A 21,075-nucleotide genomic window follows, 5' to 3' on the forward strand; every position below is an offset into this window, starting at 1 on the left:
TAACCAGAGAAATGACGCAAACATTACAGTATATAAGTGATAATATGCTTGTGTTTAAACAAAAACAGTCACAATATATCCAACTAATATGAAAAGCATACTGTGGGGGTATTAACCCCTATACCCTTACGGCTAGGTTTGGGCCGGCCCGGACCAGGGGGTCCGGCCCACCAGAAGACGACGCGCGGCCCAACCGATCTGCTCGGAGTCCCGCGCATGGAATCAAGGCAGACTTGGAGATCAAGCAAGATTCTGGTCGGTTAGAATAGGAATCCTTATCCGGCCACCTATGGCAATTGTAACTGGTTGGGATTAGTTTCAAGATCCGTAACCCTGCCCCCCAGACTATATAAGACGGACAGGGGACCCCTCTCAAAAATCATCTCATTTACATACAGCAATAAAATCAGACGCATGACGTAGGTATTACGCCCTCACGGCGGCCGAACCTAGATAAAACCTCGTGTCTGTCTTGCGTCACCATCTCGTTCGTAGCTTGCGCACTTGTCTGCCGATAATCTACTACCTTGGGCATACCCCTAGGTAGACTGCCGATCATATTTTGTCGACAGTGGCGCGCCAGGTAGGGGGTGTGCGTACTGCTCCCCAGACGAACAAGATGGTCATCATCCCTGGTTCCATGGCTACGCCGAACGACCTCACGTTCACCATCGGCCAGATCACCTGGACCACTGGCTCCGACAACTTCATCGCCATGACCACGGAGGAGGCGCAGATCCAATCTACGTCGACCACTGCTTCACCAGCATCAGCTACGGCTCCGACCACGTTAGATCTGGCTCCGGCCACACCAGCATCGTCTTCAGCCACGTCGACAACCCGTCGTTCGCTTCCTCGCTACAAAGGGAGGCAGATCGACAACACCGACCTGCTGGACTCCATCGATCAGGTCGGCACCAAGCTTGCTGAAACCCTAGCTCTGATAGATTCGATTCAAAATCAACCTACCGAGCAGGTAACCACTACCCACAACAGATCTACCCGACCAGCTCGGGCCAGTCGTCCTGCACGACTCGGTACGGATCTCGTGGTCACGTCTATTCCTGAAGGGCGCTCCGTTCGTCGCCGACCAGCCCCCGCAATGGGTCTCCGGCTCTCCGAGTGCGAAGCCTTGATGGAGAATTACCAGGCTCAGCCCTACGGCCTGCCAAACACTGCTTCCAACTACGCGTACAATATACAACGCTGCTCGGATCTATGTTTTATACATCGACCTCGGCCAAAGCCACGCAACTTCATCAACATGGTTCGAATTGAGGAGTATCAAGAAGGATCGGTCCACACAGTTCAAGAGGGCGGCTCAAGCTCCCCGTCCAGCATCGCATCTAATGGCTCCGTCCACACTGGGCTTCAGCATCGTGACAATGAAGAAGTTGAATACGATCTGGATATCCCAGACCACTCCCCGGGGTTCCCACGATTCCCATCCTTCCCAGGCGAGGAGACTTGATCAATGTCGTCAGTAATGACGAACCACCGGCAGTTGGCGAAACAGAACAAGGAAGGCTAGCACGCGAAACACGCAATATTGACCGGTTTAATCGCAGACAAGCCGAAGCCGAGGCAGAAGAGGAGGCACGACGCATAAGGTTCCAGCCACACAATCTCAACAATGCCTTTGATAGGGTAGGGGAAAAGCAGGTCTTCAGGACTCCAAGCGCCAACGTAGCCGTTGCTATGGCGACAATGCAACGACTATCCAATATCCCGAAAATCCAGGCAATTCGTGATGATGTACAAGCCTACCTGACGGCTGCTATAGCCCAGACCGCAGAGATTGCAAACCAAGCCCGAGCTCCGTCCGTCTCAGTCGAATCAAGCCGCAGTCGCCAGCACTCAAGTCGCCCACAGCCACCCAACCAACGTGGCTCACGCAACAACGACCCATCAGACAACCTTCAAGGCGGAAACAGTGGTCATGACAGTGGTCGGCACGACAACCGCCGCAAGAACCATGATAACCGCGGTTGCGGGGTCAACCAGGGTGGCAATCGGGATCGCCGTGACGGCAATAACGATCTCCGCCATTCCCTCGAAGAACGCGATCTGCGTGATCGCATTAACCAAAGAGCCAACGATCGTGCATCCCACGAAAGCTATCGCCGTATGGAATATGATACTATCCACGGCCCTCCGGGTTTGAAGCAGTTTACTCCTCACCTTCGCCAAGTCGTGTGGCCAAAAAACTTCGCTCGAAAAACTCCAGAAGTACGACGGCAAAGAGAACCCCGAGTTATGGGTCATGCTCTACAAAACCGCGTGCAGACCAGACATGGCTGACGATCACGTCATGTCTAATTACTTCCCAGTCGCCGTCGGCCATGCAGGCCACCAATGGCTGGTCAGCTTACCAGCAAACTACTTTGATTCTTGGCAAGAGCTCAAGCAAGCATTCATCGACAACTTCATTGCTACTTGCGAACAACCCAGCAATAAATATGATCTACAGCGGATTCGAGATCACAAAGATGAGCCACTACGCGAGTACGTCCGACGCTTCTCGGAGATGCGCATCAAGGTCCCATCAATCTCCGACAACGAGGCAATCGAAGCTTTCCATCACTGGTCTCCGCTTCCACGATGCCCTAAGGGACAAGCTCCTCCGCAAAAGACCTAAATTGGTCACAACGCTCCTAGCTATTGCTAAAAAATATGCGGACGCCGATGATGCTAAAAAGATAATCATCGAAGAAGCAGCAAGGGTTCCACGCTCCGACCACCCCCACACCGCGACGACTACCGCGGCAACCGTGGTCGGAACGACAATTTTGATCGTCGCAACCAGCTCAACGATTTTCGCGACCACCACGACCAGCGTAATTAGCGGCGTAATCGCCGTGACGATTACAGGGGTAAGCGTGCTCGGGAAGATGACAGCAAAGTCAACATCGTTAGAAAAGGTGGCGGACGTCGCAATTACGAAGAAGACTACGCCAAAGCATTGAAAGGACCCTGCCAGCTCCATCCCAAGTCAAATCATACCAAGGAGAATTGTCGTGTTCTCAAATCCATCTATACGCGCCAACAGGCTCCGGATAAATCCGACAATTCTAACGATGCAGGGGAGCAACGTAACGAGGACAACGATGATGAAGACACAGATCCCCGTCACAAGTACGTCAAGCCAACCGACCGCGCCCACACCATCATTGGGGGCAAAGTGTCCATCGAGACCAAACGAGAGCGCAAGCTGCTCGCCCGCGCTTGCTTGAACGTGCCCAATGCCGACAACCTCATCGTCGATCCGCGGCTCCCTCCTTGGTCTCACCACGAGATCTCCTTCAGCAGAAAGGACCAATGGGCTACAATACCTGAGCCAGGGCGTTTTCCTCTGGTTCTCGATCCTTGTATCAACAAGGTTCAGTTCGATAGAGTGCTGATTGATGACGGCAGTTCCATCGATATACTGTTCAAAAACAGTTTGCCAGCCTTGAAGATAACCCAGGCTGATCTCAAGCCATATGAGGCACAGTTTTGGGGTGTTCTCACCGGACAAAGCTCCACACCTCTCGGGCAGATCACGCTACCTATGTAATTTGGTACCCCGGACCACTTCCGCACCGACTACGTCAACTTCATGGTCACCGACTTCGAAGGCACCTACCATGCTATCCTTGGCCAACCAGCGCTCACCAAGTTCATGGCCATACCTCACTACAGGTATTTGGTGCTCAAGATGCCTACCGAGAAGGGGGTTCTAACTCTCAGGGGCAACGTATACACAGCTTACACCTGCGAGGATGACAGCTTCAAAATAGCAGAGGCTCACGACCTCTCTATTCGCATGGCCAAGACCATGCTCGACGCCAAGCAGACCCCAGCCGACCACCTAGAGATCCCAGAGCTCGAGGCCCCACGCAAGAACATCAAGTCCAAAGAGCACAAAGAGATCCAGCTGGTCGACGGTGATCCCAGCAAAACGGCCCTTATCGGGGGCCAACCTGGATCCTAAATAGGAAGACGCGCTCGTCAGGTTCTTGAGGAGCAACGTGAGTGTGTTCGCATGGAAACCCGCTGACATGCCCGGTGTACCTCGGAACTTGATCGAGCACTCCTTAAATGTCAATGGCAAGGCCAAACCCATCAAGCAGAAGCTACGGCGGTTCGCTCGTGACAAAAAGGAGGCTATTAGGGGAGAAGTTACACGGCTTTTAGCAGCCAGGTTTATCAAAGAAATGTATCATCCGGAGTGGTTAGCCAACCCGGTTCTTGTACGCAAAAAGAATAAGGAATGAAGAATGTGCGTTGATTACACTGATCTCAACAAACACTGCCCTAAAGACCCCTTCGACTTACCTCGCATAGACGAGGTCGTAGATTCAACTGCCGGTTGCGAGCTGTTTTCCTTTCTCGATTGCTACTCTGGTTATCACCAGATCGCTCTCAAAAAGGACGACCAGATCAAGACATCCTTCATCACGCCCTTCGGCGCCTACTGCTACACGACCATGTCGTTCGGGCTCAAGAACGCTGGGGCTACCTACCAACGCGCCATACAGGCCTGCCTCAAAGACAAGATAAAAGACGACCTCGTCGATGCTTATGTTGATGATGTAGTTGTTAAAACCAAGGAAGCATACACCCTTGTCGACAACTTAGAACGTACCTTTGCAGCCCTTAACACATTCCAATGAAAATTAAACCCAAAGTGTATTTTTTGTGTTCCATCTGGTATACTGCTCGGCAACGTCGTCAGTCACGACGGCATACGCCCTAGCCCAGAGAAAGTAAAAGCTGTCTTGGACATGAAGCCGCCCAAAAAGGTGAAGGATGTTCAGAAGCTTACCGGATGCATGGCTACCCTCAGTCGTTTCATATCCAGATTAGGCGAAAAAGGACTACCGTTTTTCCAGCTGCTCAAAGCATCTGAGAAGTTTGAGTGATCGGAGGAAGCAGACGCTGCCTTTACACAGCTGAAACAATTCCTTACATCACCTCCGGTCCTCACTGCTCCCATAGAAGACGAAACCCTCCTGCTTTACATTGCGGCAACTAATCGAGTGGTCTCCACTGCCGTGGTGGTCGAGCGCGACGTGCCCGACCACGTCTATAAGGTTCAGTGACCAATTTATTTCATCAGTGAGGTGCTCAGCGAATCCAAGACCAGGTACCCACAGATTCAGAAACTGATCTACGCTATACTAATTACATCCCAAAAGTTGAAACACTACTTCGACGGATATCGTGTGGTGGTCATGACCGAGTACCCTCTGGGAGACATCATTCGCAACAAGGATGCAAACGGCGCATCGTCAAATGGGCAATAGAGCTATGCCCTTTCTCCTTGGAATTTACAAGCCGTACTACAATCAAGTCTCAGGCACTTGTCGATTTCATCGTCGAGTGGACAGACTTAAGCACACCTGCCTCTCAGGGGCCCGCCGAGTATTGGAAGATGTACTTCGACGGCTCTCTCAACATCGACGACGCAGGAGCAGGAGTCCTTTTCATATCACCATCCAAGGAGCAGCTCCGATACGTCCTCAGGATTTATTTCCCGGCGTCTAATAACGCCGCCGAGTACGAAGCATGCCTACATGGTCTGCGCATTGCGGTCGAGCTCGGTGTCAAGCGTCTCTATGTCTACGGAGACTTGGCACCGGTCATCAACCAGCCAACAAGGACTAGGATACGACCAGCGAAAAGATGGACGCATACTGCAAAGCGATCAGAAAGCTGGAAGACAAGTTCTATGGCATCGAGTACACACATGTGGTCTAGGACAAAAATCAAGCAGCAGATGCGCTGTCAAAGTTAGGATCATCCCGAGCCAAAGTCCCACATGACGTATTTGTTCAAGACCTGCTCACGCCCTCCATCAAAGAAGATCCCGCGGTCGACAAGCCTCCAGACCAGCCATTGGTGGCTACGGTTTCCGGCGTCAAACACCACCAAACCACCTCCGACCACCAAGAAGCCTGACTGGAGGAAGTACCTTTCATCAAGACCTGACAATGTAGACGGTTACAACGATCGAACAGAGAACGACGCCTTGATGTTCGCAGAGCAGTATCTGATCGCGATGTCAAATTGTGGCGCAAGAACGCGAAGGAGAAATATTGAAGAAGTGTATAACCCAGGAGCGATAGTGAACATCTCCTATGACAAACCACCTGGCTCTACGCAACCACCGGCATCAGAACGCTGGTCGGTAAGGCTTTCGAGCAGGTTCTATTGGCCGGCGCGTAGCGTGTAGAGAGCTAGTTCGCCATTGTGAAGGTTTCAAGTTTTTACCAAGAGAATCCTCAAAAGTTACAAGCACAGAAGATTCAGACTATACAGGCCTCTTGCCCTTCGCATGCTGAGCGACTGGATAGATCGGGCCTTTCAAACCGACCCCTGAAAAATTACATGACGTCTTTGTATGATCGACAAATTCTCAAGTGGAATTAGAGTACATGCCCCTGGTCAGCATCTTGAAAGAAACGGCGTCGCGTTACTCGACCAGGTTCACCACTCGGCATACCCAAACATCACACTATCTGGGTACTCATCACGGGACTTTTTGAGACTTCCGAGAAGAGAGTGTAAAATACGTCGGGCACACCCTAGAGCTAAGGACAGGTCACGGGCAAGTATGATCCTGAGCACTAAGAAAGAGTACAAGAACAAGCTCCTAGAGATGGAGACCACCGTGTCTCTAGACCCGCCCATCGTATACGGGTATCCCATACTTTAGTTATTGAGCAGCTCCCAACAATATACCTTCAGATCAGCACGGATAGAGAACTTCGCCGCAGCAAGGCTAATGAGTGCGGGAGCTTAGAAGTGAATAGTGCAGAAGAGAAGCGGCTCGATTCTTGCGTACGTACAGCCAAATACCTTGCTGTTTTGCGCAGGTATTACAACAAGAACGTCAAGGAGTGGTTCTTCGTGGTCCGGGACCTGATCCTAAAGTGGAAGACGAATCAGGCTGGTGTCCACAAACTCGCAACTCTATGGGAAGGACCCTTCATGATCAAGGAGGTTACACGCCCTACATCTTACAGGTTAGCTCGCTTAGACGGCACAGACGTACCCAATTCCAGGCACATCGACAAGCTTAGGCGTTTCTATGCTTAGCTACTAAGATATGTACCCCTCTTGTACTTTTGATTTATTTCAATAAAGCTATTATGATTTCTTCGACCACTCTAATGTGTCACTTCGGAAGTCTATTGTTATTTTAACTCTACCAGTTAAAACCGACCACCATTCCTTCTCGGGTTCTCGGAGCAGGCCCTGTCTCCGGTTCCTCCCAACGCGTGCATAGAATCCGCTCTCTACGCTACGGGTGATCGATAGGTGCTCTCTAGTTTGACTTGTGTGTTTCTACGTGTGCACAAGCTACGCACCTCACACTCCGACCACAAGACAAACCAGGGCCATACAAACCTTTTAGGATGACATGTCGACTAAACTGGTACAACTAAACAGAACGCCAACACGTTCTAACTTAGTTACACCAACATGATATCCGAGCTTAAACACGTTTTCTACAAAACAAACAAGCTTATGTTGATATACAGTTACGTTATTACAAGCTTGCCTGAAAAGGTCCAAGTTTACAATAACCCAACTAGATCTTCTTCTATAGCTATAGCCTACACTATTGGCTGGTCGGGGCACGCGGAGCCTGCTGCTCGCTGGGCCTGACTTCGTGCTCGGGTCTCGAGGACTCTGGCATTGATCGAGCTGAAGAAGATGGCCCCGCCGATGCCTGGCTGGTCGAGACCGCAGGCTTCACCGGTTGGCTTGAAGATGACGGCGTTCCTTGTACGGGTGGTGTCGCACCTCCACACAGGTTAATATCGCCAATTATTTTCGCCGACAAGTCCAGCTGGATCATCCGTAGCTCCTCAGCCTTGTCTAGATCTACCTCCTTCGGGTATCCAACCTTCAGGCGCTTGAGGTCGATCAGGGGGTAGTGAGCACGTACCATGCTTAGCACATGTGCGCCTACGTACTCTCCCGCCTCCTTCACGAACTCCTGAAACCATCCCCATGCCCTTTGGCATCTCTCGATCAATCCCAGCTGCGACGTCCTTGGCACATCTTCTGCTAGCGCCGGATCGATGAATACCGGTGCCTCCCATCAGCCACACCTGGCACTGTGATCACCCTTCTTGCTTTTCCTTGTACATCTACAGCAACTATCTGATGTTGATCTGAGTCCCCAACTATGAAATGCGGGAAGCCATTAACAAAGGCACACTCAGGGTCTCTACGCAATACTATGCCCCGATGATGCCATTCTGCCAATTGTCCTTGATTTTCTTGAGAGTCAATTTGGTTGTGACTCCAGGTCCCAGTTTCAGATGAGTAAACATGCAGCAACACCAATATCTCATCCGGCACAGATATCTGGAACTGGACCAAGTGGAAGTGAGAGGATATAGCCTGATCGAAAGCCAAATAAACTCAGGTTGTCAGATCCAGGGAGCCACAAGTGGGCACGGCTTGCCATCTCTTTGTGGTCGGGTTGCACACGACATAGCCCAATGTGTCAGAGGACGGCGGCTCCTGGTGGTTCTTGAAGAGGATAAGACCGTTGCAGGAATCCTTTATGCCGAGGTTCTGGAACTCAGGCAGTTCTGTCATGAAGGAGAAGGCAGGGTCGATGCCTAGAGGCACGGATCTCGCTGTCAGATCGATGAAACTGAAACTGACATTGAAACGGTCCACTGGCGCCATGAAGATGAGTCCTTGCATAGCTTGGGGCAGCTTCTTCCGGTGGTGAGGGTTGGCAATGAGGTCGCGCCAGGCCTTGGAGACGCACTTGAACCGGCAGACGGACTTGGCAGGGACGCGGGAGAGGATCTCCTCCAGGGGGTCGTCGGGGAGGGCGGCCACCGCGCCCTCGTTCTTGGAGCAGTCCATGCCACCGAGAGTGATCTGCGGAGTGGGGATCGAGATGGAAATGTCAGTGAATGCGCGCGTGAGAGAGAGAACAGCGGCAACGGAGAGGAGAAGGGAGCTTTACCAGCCGCCGGAGATGGCCAGGACCGACGGCGCCGACGCGGGGCGGTGTGGAGGAAGCCAAAATCGAGTGAGGAATTGGGGAAATTTCTGAACCCTAGAGAACGACAGGAGCGCTGTGGAGTATGGATGTGGACAGTGAGCGGAGACCGTGGCATGTGCATTTGTGAAAATCGATTTTGGGCTGGCCCTTGCGTCTGTGCAAATGGGCCACCAAACTTTCCACAGTAAAAATTCAGGCCCAATATGGCTCTATATCGACACTATCTCAGTACAATTTCGAAAATCTCTTGTAAACTGTGGTTTTCTAATTGTGCATACGAATACTAGAACTTTCAAATGTGAGGGCATGTTCGCTTGAACTTATCAGTTAGCTTATCAGTTAGAATCTATAGTATTTTTCTCTCATAACAAAACAGCTTCAGACGACTTATCAACTGGCTTTAATACCAGCCGAACAGACCTATGTCTAAAAAATAACGCGACAACAGTTGAAACCAACTTATGCAGTAATTCCACTATTAGCCATTATGTTTTGTCGTTTCTACTTTCTAATATGTGTTGTGTTTTCCACTTACTTCTATATATATGGCCAAATGGGCCACCCGGCTTGGCCTGTCCCGGCCGAAGCACAGTTTGATAGGGGTCGGGCCGGCACGACCCACTCAACCCTTCGCATCGTGTCGTGCCAGCCCATGGATTACACCTACGGCCCAAGCACTACCCTTTAAGGGTCAGGCCATGTCATCCCAGGCCGATTAGCCTAACGGGCTATACTTACCCAATGCCCTGGCAAGCAGGACGGCGGCCGCGTCACTGCCACATCTGAGCACACGTTGGAGAAGTGTCGCGTGCTCTGTCCATGTGGGAAGCATCATCGCATTCGCGCACATGCTTAGGCCATACGACATCGTGTCTGCGCACTGGCCGAGGGGACACACGTCACCTCTCGTGCTGCCGAGGGGGTTGCGCCGCCGTACCTGCGTGCTAGCCGGGGGACGTAGGCTCCTCAGCTGCTCGGAATCTGCATTGAGGAAGGGAAGAGGAGTGGGAGGGGTGTCACACCCGCCCAGTTTGAAGGCCCATGTGCATGTTTGACATTTTGTGGAGGGTTTAATCTCACCTTGGTTGTTAAGTGTGTGTTAGATCAATATATAGGGCTTCTAGAGTCCATCCCACCATCCCTGAATTAATCCTTTTACGCAAAACGAGAATAAAAGCGTAAGTAGGATAGTGGTATGTGTCATTCACTCAACGTGTAGACTGGATCTGATTCGTTTGGACTCTAGGCCGTTTAAAGGGGTGATACACGAAGGCAAGACAACCAGGTGAAGGATGTTAAGGTTTAGAGTCAGCACTTATATATAGATAGGTACCGGGCTGATGATAACCCAAGCATGGCCCTTCCATCAGGTTGGGCCAGGCCAAAAATAACAGGTCATGTGGTCATCTATATTTACTCCCTACGGTCCCTTTTTTAAGGGTTGTTCTTATCTCCCGAAAAATTAAACATACTTGCTTTTGATCAAATATATATATAAAATATTAATGTTTAGGGTTCATAATTAATATAACTAGAAGGAGCCCTCGTGCAGTTGCGCGGGCCAGCGAGCTATAACATATATAAGTGTATTAACGAGAACAGTAGAACACGGTAAAAATATTAGAATTCGTATAGACTGGCATTGCAACAAAGGGACCAACTCCACTAAAACATGGTACAAAACGTAATGGTTTCAGGTGGAAATCGGTTTTTAATTTCTTCAAATAGTGGATCAGTCACATACTGTACAATCGATCACTATCTTGAGTCAACGAGTAATTTGCTTCCTCAAACAAACAATAAATATATGGCCCAAGACTACCGGGCCATAATTTATGTAGGACTCTCTGCTCAGCCTCGTGACTCTCTTTCAGACTTGGCCCTAGCGACAACCATCGCCGGCGCTGTAGAGTCGAGATGACGGACTAGAGAAGGTGAATAGTCCTTTCTAAAACTTAATTACACCGGCTAACCGATACAAGTGCGGAATTAAAACTACCGGTGTATCCAAGACTATACCCCTATATCAAAGTTATCAAGCACCTTGAAAAGATCCTAAACAAGCAACCAAGGTGTCGGGCTAGCTAAAGCTCACCTAACCAATCTAGCTTGCAAGGTCACATAAACCTATACAACTAGTACTTCACATAATCGAGTGAGCTCCTACACAATCTAATAAACAAAAACACAAAGCCGCCTAAGCTTATTAGCAATGCTCATATAATAAGGCTACACAATCCAAATTAGAGAGCGCAAAATACTTAGATACATAAACTAAGCAATGTGACTAACAAGGTTACTAAAACTAAATTAGCCACTCAAGGGGGCTACTTCTATGCTACACAAGCAAGAATATAATTAGCAAGCTATATAAGCTAACTAATTACAAGAGCAACTACACAAACACAATGAATGTGAAAATGATTACAAGCTTGTGTAACGGAATTGCAAACCAACAGAAAGACAAGGATGACACGATGATTTAATCCCGAGGTTTACTTGGTTGCCACCAAGCTAGTCCCTGTTGAGACAAGCTCCAAGGTTACCGCCGGTCCTCTTGCTAGTGGTGACCCGCAAGTCACACTCTCCCACGTGGAGTGCTTACCACGAGCTCTAGCACTTGACCCGGCCAGACCACTTGTCGCTCTTCGTATCTCGCTCTACTAGAGTTGCTCTTCACGGCTCCCGCGGGGTGAGCACAACCCCCTCACAATCACTTCTTCGGAGCATCGCACAATCTTTTTTGCATGCTTCGACGGAGACCAACGCCAAGTCATCTAAGAGGTGGCAACCTCCAAGAGTAATAAGCACCACCGGCTTGCAACTCGATCACCTAGTGCCACTCGATGCAATCTCACAATGCAACGCACTAGAATCGCTCACTCGCAATGGATTCACACTTCTCGCAAGCACAAGTGAGTTAAAGGCTTATCAAACCAAGCACACACAAGGGCAACACATCGCCAAGGTGCTCAACCAGCCAAATGCCCGAGCTCCACCTCTATTATAGCCCCCAAACCAAATAGAGCCGTTGAAGCAAAGTTGTACTTTCTACGAGGGCACTGGACACGACGGTGCGGTCGTCGGACATGGGGTGGCGGTGTCCCCAATGGTTGAATTCCAATGGCTATTTCAACTAGTCATTGTAGACCTGGCACCGGACAGGCAGGAGCGGTGCACCGCCCAGGGGTGGCGGTGCCCCTGAGGGTGCTTGTGTCCATTTTCCTCCCTCTCTAGATTAATAGGGTGGTGCACCGGACATAGGGCGGCGGTGCCCATGGCGGTGACCCCCTTAGCTCAGCACCAAAAATGCCAGCCTCAAGAAAAACACGATGGTGGCACCGGACAGCACCCGATGGTGCACCGTCCATGCCATGGCGGTGTACACAGTCACATGCGGTGACCACCCTGACTCTAGTTGTGCTCTGCCAAGTCTAGGTGGGCACTACCCTAGGGGTGGCGGTGCCACCAGACAAGGCATGGCGGTGCTAGCCCCCAACACTCTACTCTCGGCCTCGGCCAGCTAGGCACCACCATAGGGGGGGCGGTGCACCGGACAGGGGGTGGCGGTGCCCCTAGGGCACCACTCCGAGCTTGGTTTTGCCTCCTTTTCTTCATCAACTTCTTCACCTTTGCAAATATGCTAACACCACCAAGTGATCACCACCTTGTGCACGTGTGTTAGCTTTTCACAAATATTTTTTCAAAGGATTAGCACTCAATTCACCACGCCACTTGATCCGAACACGTATGCAAAGTTAGATTGCTCAAGTGGCACTAGATAACTAATATGCAAATAAGTTTGCCCCTCTTAATAGTATGACCATCTATCCTAAACCCGGTCATCAACTTCTCTACACGCCTATGACCGGTGAAATAAAATGCCATAGGTTATACCTTTGCCTTACGCATTCTATTCCATCTGCTCCAATGTCAATGCAACACATGCACCAACATGATCAACAATGATATGATCCACTTCATATTATCACGTGATTGTATTGGTTCATCGATCTTGACTTCACTTGTTCTTCACCGTTGCTTCGGTCCATCGGAGCCAAGTCATCACTCAACTTGCCCTTCACACTTGCAACCGGTTCGTCGAGCCAAGTCATATCTTGATCTTTCTCCACCTTGATCACATGACTCAATGCCATGTCTCATGTGCAATGAGCTCCTTCATCATCACACGTGTGAACTTTGCAACATCTCCAAGCAATTTTCACCTCCATAGCATATGTTGCTCACACACATATATCTATAGACTAATCACCTATGTATCTTACTCAAACACATATTAGTCCATCTAAGGTTGTCACTCAGTTACCAAAACCTAACAAGGACCTTTCAATCTTCCCTTTTTGGTAATTGATGACAACTCTATAAAAATATGGAGATTAAGCTCTTTTGGATTCATGTTGCTTGCCCAAGCAATTTTACCATGTGTAAATGATTTTGAATAAGTACCACAAACCCAAGTTGGTAGTATTAGCTCCCCCTACATATGTGCTATAGTGTTTGGTTCTAAGCTTGCACATATGCATAGATTTGAATTGTGGGAGAGTAATTACTACCAAATGATGCTAAGGTTTAAAGAATTAACCTTTGAAGCATGATACCAATCGAAGTTGTACTTTTAACACCATCCTTAGCACCATGAGTAGCTAGACAACAAAAATACTAGAAACCCCGTGAGATCAACGTTATAAGCAAGGTTCTAGTACTACATGTGGAAATATAAGTCTAGTTACCATGCTATGCATGCTAGTTATCATAACATTAATCAAGTTCTACAACTAGCATACACCACACAAGCATGCATATTAAATGTAAAAACTTATGCAATGCAAGCAAGCACATGAATATGCACATATCAAATGCAATCAATCAAAAATTTATGAGCTTGCTCCCCCTATTTGTGTGCTTTTCTTGTCCAAGAATTTTGATCCTTCTTAATTTCTCAATGTTGCTCCCTCTTCTCTATCCATATCCATGTCCAAACCCAACTTTCCATGATATCTTTGTACTAATCTCTCCCCCTTTGTCATCAATTTCCATAAAAAGTGTGCATCTCTTGATACAAAGTGTTGCATTGAGGTAGATGGTTGGCACTTGAATCTTGCATTTTTATGGATACCACTACATGTGTTGGAATGACACCACTTGTATAGTTCTTGAGATACCACACTGTCGATGCGGGACCCACAGGATACCCTGCAAGGGAGAGAGAATATCTAGTCCAACCAGGACTCTCCCCATGTAATCTTAGTAGTATAGCTATTAAGTAATCCTACTAGGAAATCTCATTGTAAACGGACTAGGACTCTGGCCTCCTGACTATATAAAGGAGGTCAGGACTCCTGAGACAGCAGACACGACCATTGTACAACACAACACTTGACAATCAATCCAACGCAAAGGCTAACGCCGACTGGACGTAAGGTTATTACTCGATCTACGATCGAGGGCCTGAACCAGGATAAATCGACTGTGTCTTGCGTTAACCATCGAGTTCGGCATACGCCGAAGCCCAAACATACTGCCCCGGGTACCCCCGTGGCAGGCTATCGGTGGTAAAACATCGATAGCTGGCGCGCCAGGTAGGGGATTTCGGCGACTTTGCATCCGAGAACTCGATGGACCTCGACAACATAATCTTCCTGACGAGATCAACTTTCATCTTCGGCTCGTGGATCTGCGAGGCGGACAACAATGGCAAGCTTCAGGGCCATCTCCTCAAAGATCCAGATCATCATAAAGAATTTCATATTTCACCAACTACAATGGATCAGCTCACCAGAAGATTCGCACAGCTCACAGTATCCGATTCAAATCAGATCTCACGACCACTCATATCCGATTCGAATTCAAACATCAAGGCGAAGTTTTATCCGAGTGCTTTCAAAAAACTGAGTTCTTTTTTGGCAAGATTCCAGAGCACAACCCAAAACAACTCGGATTACCCTCAGAGTTCTTCCAAGAAGTCGAGTTCTTTTCCATTTGGGCTCGACAACATGGCACAATCCTATCAGGGACGGTTCGAAAGATCTTTCAATCCAAGATGCGGGATACCACTGACAGGAGCTCAAGAGGGTCTCGTGCTAACAATAACATCCCAAGACTGCATCATCCACTGGCCAGGTTCTGTTCCTGAGGACAGCGGTACCCAACTAGTTGGCACGACGACGACAGCAATTCTACCCTACCAAGAAGGAGACTCGATCTATGACACCGAGGCATCCACTAAAGTTATTAGCAACTCCGACAGCATGAAAACTAACGCCAATAACAGAACGACTCATGCGCAAGAAGTGCTCATGGTTCGACGACCGCGGTCACCATTAAATCCCCCAGAAGTACCCGATGTCAGATCATCAGATGAATCAGAATCCAACATATCACCTTTTGCCCAAGGCTACGACGGAGAAACAGATAGTCAGAAACAAGCTAGAGAAAGAAAAAACAAGTTGAAGCAAGGGCGTCAACACCGTGCTAGGCAGCGCAGGGAAGCTTGGATCAGATACGAGTCAGAATTGGCAGAGTACGACAAAAGAAAATTGCAACGAGAAGTCGAGGAGAGACGCACGGCGAATACACCTTATGATAAGATTCGAGAAGCATTAGAAGAACTCGGAAAAACTTCACATCCCAGTGAGAAGTATGAACAGCTCCAGGACTTGCTCCGACCGACGATCCCGAAAATGCATGAAGAGAGAGCTCAATCAAGACTACCCGCCAGATCAACAACCCACAGGCAAGAAGATCAAAATCAAAGGAAATCCGCTTTCGAAAGACTTAGGCCGGGTGGAAGCCATGACAAAGGAAGTAGGAAGGAACATAATCAAGGCCACCGATTTGAACAACCAAAGAAGACTAGGAGTAGGGTACCTACCTAGACAATCTCGCAAGATTATTCCCGTCAGAATGACAGTTGGCCAGAAGAAGGTGCCGAATCCGAATTCAAAGAAACCAAGACGCATGACAGATTCCCCTGTTTCGCGAACAGGCTTGCATTGGTACGATTACCTCACAAATTCAAACCGTCTAACCACTCCAAGTATGATGGCAAAACTGAACCAAGGCAATGGCTCAGAATATATTCACAATCAATTGAACTAGCCGGAGGAGACGATGATATCAAAACCCTATTCTTTCCCATGGCACTGGAAGCCATGCCTCTCCAATGGTTCGACAAACTGAACCCAGGATCTATCAAAAATTGGGAGGATTTGCAAAGAGCTTTTTGTGAGAATTTTGCAGGAATCATTACACATCCAATCACCCATGCAGAATTAAAAGGACTCAAGCAAAAGGGAGGTGAAAGTCTCAAAAATTACTATCGACGATTCGGCGAACTACGAGCTCAAGTGCATGACATAACCGAACGAGAAGTAATTGAAGCTTTCTCTCATGGAATCATGGCTAGGTGGCAATTTCAAGACTTTTGCAAAGAAAATCCGAGAAACAATGAAGAATTTAGACGAACAGTAGAAAAGATGATTACTGCAGAAGAAAAAACACGAGAAAGGTTCCCGGACAGAAACAACCAGGACAACTTGGACAAGCAAAATCATCGAAACAGCAGACATCAAGAAAGAAAACGTAGACCAGACAATACTGTGGCAATGGCCGACAAATCAAAGAAGTTTACCAAACCCAGAAGATATGATGACATTGAAAACATACGTTGCCCATTACACCCTAGTGGGAGGCACACCATCAGAAATTGCTATACTTTGAAAGATCGATACACAAGAAAAGATAGTAAGGAAGACACTAAAGAGGACAATCAGAAAAGAGAAGAAGACAACCACGAGGACAAAGGATTCCAAAAACCTAGGGGAACGGTAGTAGTGATTTTCTCAGGAGCTCCGGATTGCAGAAGCAAACATCAAGAAAAACTAGCACTGCGGACCATTATGACCGCAGAACCGGCTACACCAAGATACCTCAATTGGTCACAGTATCCTATCCAATTCATCAGAGAAGACCAATGGACTAGCGTGGAAAACGCGGGCCATTATCCATTGGTTCTGGATCCGACTATAGCTGGTATGACCGTCACCAAAGTACTAATCGATGGAGGAGCTGGGCTTAACATCATCTTTTCAGAAACTCTAAGGAAAATGGGACTACAACTCGCCGAGATGATTACACCAACAAGCACACCTTTTTACGGAATAGTACCCGGCAAAGCAGCCATGCCACTCGGACAAATTACTTTACCTGTTACCTTTGGAACTCCTTCAAACTACCGAACAGAGTTTATCAAATTCGAAGTCGCCGACTTCGATTCATCATATCATGCAATCCTAGGATGTCCAGCACTGGCCAAATTCATGGCAATACCACATTATCCATACTTACTGCTTAAGATGCCAGGACCCCACGGTATCCTTTCTCTTTGAAGCGATTTAAAGCGCGCTTTTGACTGCGACGTTTAGGCGATCCAAATTGCAGCTAAAGCACAAGCTGACAATGGAAGAAAAGAAATAGCCGCAATCGCTGCAGAAACAAGCCAAGAAGAATTAGAAATACCGGCTAAAAAACCCAGTATCATCGCACCACCAAAAGAAGCCGACGTCAAGCAAATCGACTTAGGCACAGGCGACACCTCCAAGACAGCAACTATCAGTGCCCACCTCTCGGCAAAATAGGAACTCGCGCTCACCAACTTTCTTCGGGACAACAAAGATATCTTCGCCTGGAAGCCAGCCGACATGCCAGGAGTCCCAAGGGAGTTGGCTGAGCACAGAATTGATGTTAACGAAGGCTCCAAACCTGTAAAACAACGGTTACGATGATTCTCACCCGACAAGAAGGCAGCAATTAAAAAGGAAATAACAAAACTGATGGCAGCCGGATTCATCAAGGAAATCCTTCATCCAGATTGGCTAGCCAACCTAGTCCTTGTATAGAAGAAAAACACGGACGAGTGGCGTATGTGCGTCGATTACATAGATCTCAATAAACATTGCCCAAAAGATCCGTTCGGGCTACCACGCATTGACCAGATAGTTGACTCAACAGCAGGATCTGCGTTATTATCTTTTCTCGATTGCTATTTAGGGTATCACCAAATCGCACTAAAAGAAGAAGACCAGAGCAAGACATCTTTCATCACCCCGTTTGGCGCCTACTGCTACAAGACCATGTCGTTTGGACTAAAGAACGCCGGCGCCACGTACCAAAGAGCTATCCAGACTTACCTTGGGAATCAAATAGGTGAAAATGTGGAAGCATACGTGGACGATGTGGTGGTGAAAACAAAGAACCCAGACACTCTAATTGAAGATTTAAAGCAAACCTTCGAAAACTTGAAGAAATGGAGATGGAAATTGAACCCAAATAAATGTGTATTTGGAGTTCCCTCAGGACAACTACTCGGATTTTGGGTTAGTCAGCGCAGGATCGAAGCCAGCACCAAGCAAATTCGAGCTATAACAGAAATGGGCCCACCTAGGAGTGTCAAAGATGTGCAGAAACTAACAGGATGCATGGCGGCCCTCAACCGTTTCATATCAAGACTCGGCGAAAAGGGGTTACCTTTCTTTAAACTACTAAAGAAGACAGACAAGTTTGAGTGGACAATAGAAGCCAACGAAGCTTTCAAAAAACTTAAAGAATACCTCACTTCATCGCCCATCCTGACACCTCCAAAGAAAGATGAAGATATGATGCTATATATTGCGGCAACTCCCACCGTAATCAGTACAGCAATAGTCATAGAAAGAGAAGAACAAGGGCGCGTGTATAAAGTGCAACGTCCAGTATACTACATCAGCGAAGTACTGTCAGAATCCAAAATCCGGTACCCACACGTACAAAAACTACTCTATGCTCTACTCATTACCTCACGGAAGCTTCGCCACTATTTCGAAAGCCACAAGATTACCGTAGTGACAGATTTTCCACTCGGAGACATCCTACACAATAAAGACGCCACAGGGCGCATATCCAAATGGGCAGTTGAAATTGGAGCTCTTGATATCAATTTCACCCCACGGAAAGCAATCAAATCTCAAGCCCTCGCCGATTTTGTGGCCGAATGGACAGAGATTCAACAGCCTTTATCAGATACAATCCTCGACCACTGGAAAATGTACTTTGATGGATCACTCAAACTAGGCGGGGCCGGTGCAGGCGTTCTCCTCATTTCTCCAGAAGGAAAATAACTCAAGTACGTCCTTCAGATATTATGGCAAGCTACAAATAACGAAGCAGAATACGAAGCCCTCATCCACGGGCTACGAGTCGCAATTACCCTCGGAATAAAAAGATTACTCGTATACGGCGATTCAACAGTGGTCATCAACCAAGTCAACAAAGATTGGGACTGCACCAAAGAAAACATGGGTGCTTATTGTGCTGAAATATGGAAACTTGAAAAACACTTCCAAGGATTAGAAATTTTACACGTCCTACGCGATTCTAACATTGTAGCAGATGTCCTTGCCAAGCTCGAATCAGACAGAGCAAAGGTTCCACCCGGCGTATTCATAGAAGAGCTATCAGTTCCCTCTATCAAACAACCCGGTGAAACAACACATGAAATTCAGGCTAAAAGCGTTCAGATCTTGACAATCAACACTTCATGGACCCAAGATTTCATTGAATATATCAAAGAAAATAAACTGCCAGCAGATAAAGCAGAGGCCACACAAGTCGTTCGCAGAAGCAAAAACTACGTTTTAGTAGGGAATAAACTCTACAGAAGAGCAGCATCATCAGGAGTATTACTAAAATGTGTCTCATTTGAAGAAGGCAAAGAAATCCTAAATGAAATACACTCAGGTTGCTGTGGAAATCATGCCGCCTCAAGGACACTGGTTGGCAAAGCATTTTGCACCAGATTCTACTGGCCAACCGCTTTGAAAGACGCCGAAGAGCTTGTCAGAAAATGCAAAGGTTACCAAATGTTTGCAAGACAAGCCCATATACCAGCTCACAATCTTATCTGCATCCCACCCGCTTGGCCTTTTTCCTGCTGGGGGCTAGATCAAGTAGGACCCTTGAAAAAAGCAAAAGGCGGTTTCGAGTACATCTTCGTAGCAATCGACAAATTCACCAAGTGGATTGAATACAAACCACTCGCGAAGTACAGCGCAACCAAAGCAGTTGAGTTCATCCAAGACATTATGCACCGCTTCGGCATGCCCAATCGAATCATCACAGATCTAGGCTCCCTCTTCACGGCTACGGAATTCAAGAGCTGGGCACAAGACTGTGGTTTCAGTATAGACTATGCGTCCGTTGCACATCCAGAAGCCAATGGACAAGTAGAAAGGGCTAACGGACTCATACTAGCCGGATTAAAACCAAGGTTATACGAAGAACTAGTGGACTATGGGTCCAAATGGATTGAAGAATTACCGAAAGTAGTATGGGGGCTACGAACTCAAATAAGCAGAGCAACAGGCCACTCACCCTTCTTCCTAGTTTATGGGTCAGAGGCCGTACTACCCGCCGACTTGATCTGGACTTCCCCAAAAATAGAACAATATGATGAAGGAGAAGCAGAACACACAAGAAGATTAGAACTCGACAGCTCAGAAGAAGTCAGAATAAACGCTACCCTCCAATCAGCCAGATACCTACAAGGTTTAAGACGGCACTACAACAAGAGTACCCAACCGCGATCACTACAAGTTGGAGACTTAGTACTAAGAAGGATACAAAAGACTGATGGACGACATAAGCTACTCAGTCCATGGGAAGGCCCGTTCATTGTCACAAAAGTCACCAGACTAGGCACATACAAGTTGATGACCGAAGATGAAAAAGAAGTCAGCAATACATGGCACATCAGCCAGCTAAGAAGATTCTACGCGTAAAAACAACTCAAGAAAAAACAGATATGCAAGCCACAAGGGACCTACAATCAACGAAAGACAATACTCTTCAACAACATATGTATTAGTTTATACTCATGATCAATAAAGATGATATTCATCCACAGCATGTCTTGTCATGAACTCCAACGAGTTGTTTTCACGAAAAAGCAAAATGGCTAAAAACATGCCTGAGCATTCTGGCCGAGAGCAAAATAGCTG

The 21,075-nt window shown here is 47.8% G+C and overlaps 1 pseudogene; it reads right to left on the reverse strand.

Annotated features, from left to right (window-relative positions):
- Positions 1–7,438: 7,438 nt before the first annotated feature.
- On the reverse strand, positions 7,439–9,115 carry LOC136552474 (F-box protein At5g07610-like; annotated as a pseudogene).
- Positions 9,116–21,075: the final 11,960 nt, after the last annotated feature.

Source organism: Miscanthus floridulus, chromosome 4 (genome assembly GCF_019320115.1).
Source record: "Miscanthus floridulus cultivar M001 chromosome 4, ASM1932011v1, whole genome shotgun sequence".
Taxonomy (NCBI): domain Eukaryota; kingdom Viridiplantae; phylum Streptophyta; class Magnoliopsida; order Poales; family Poaceae; genus Miscanthus; species Miscanthus floridulus.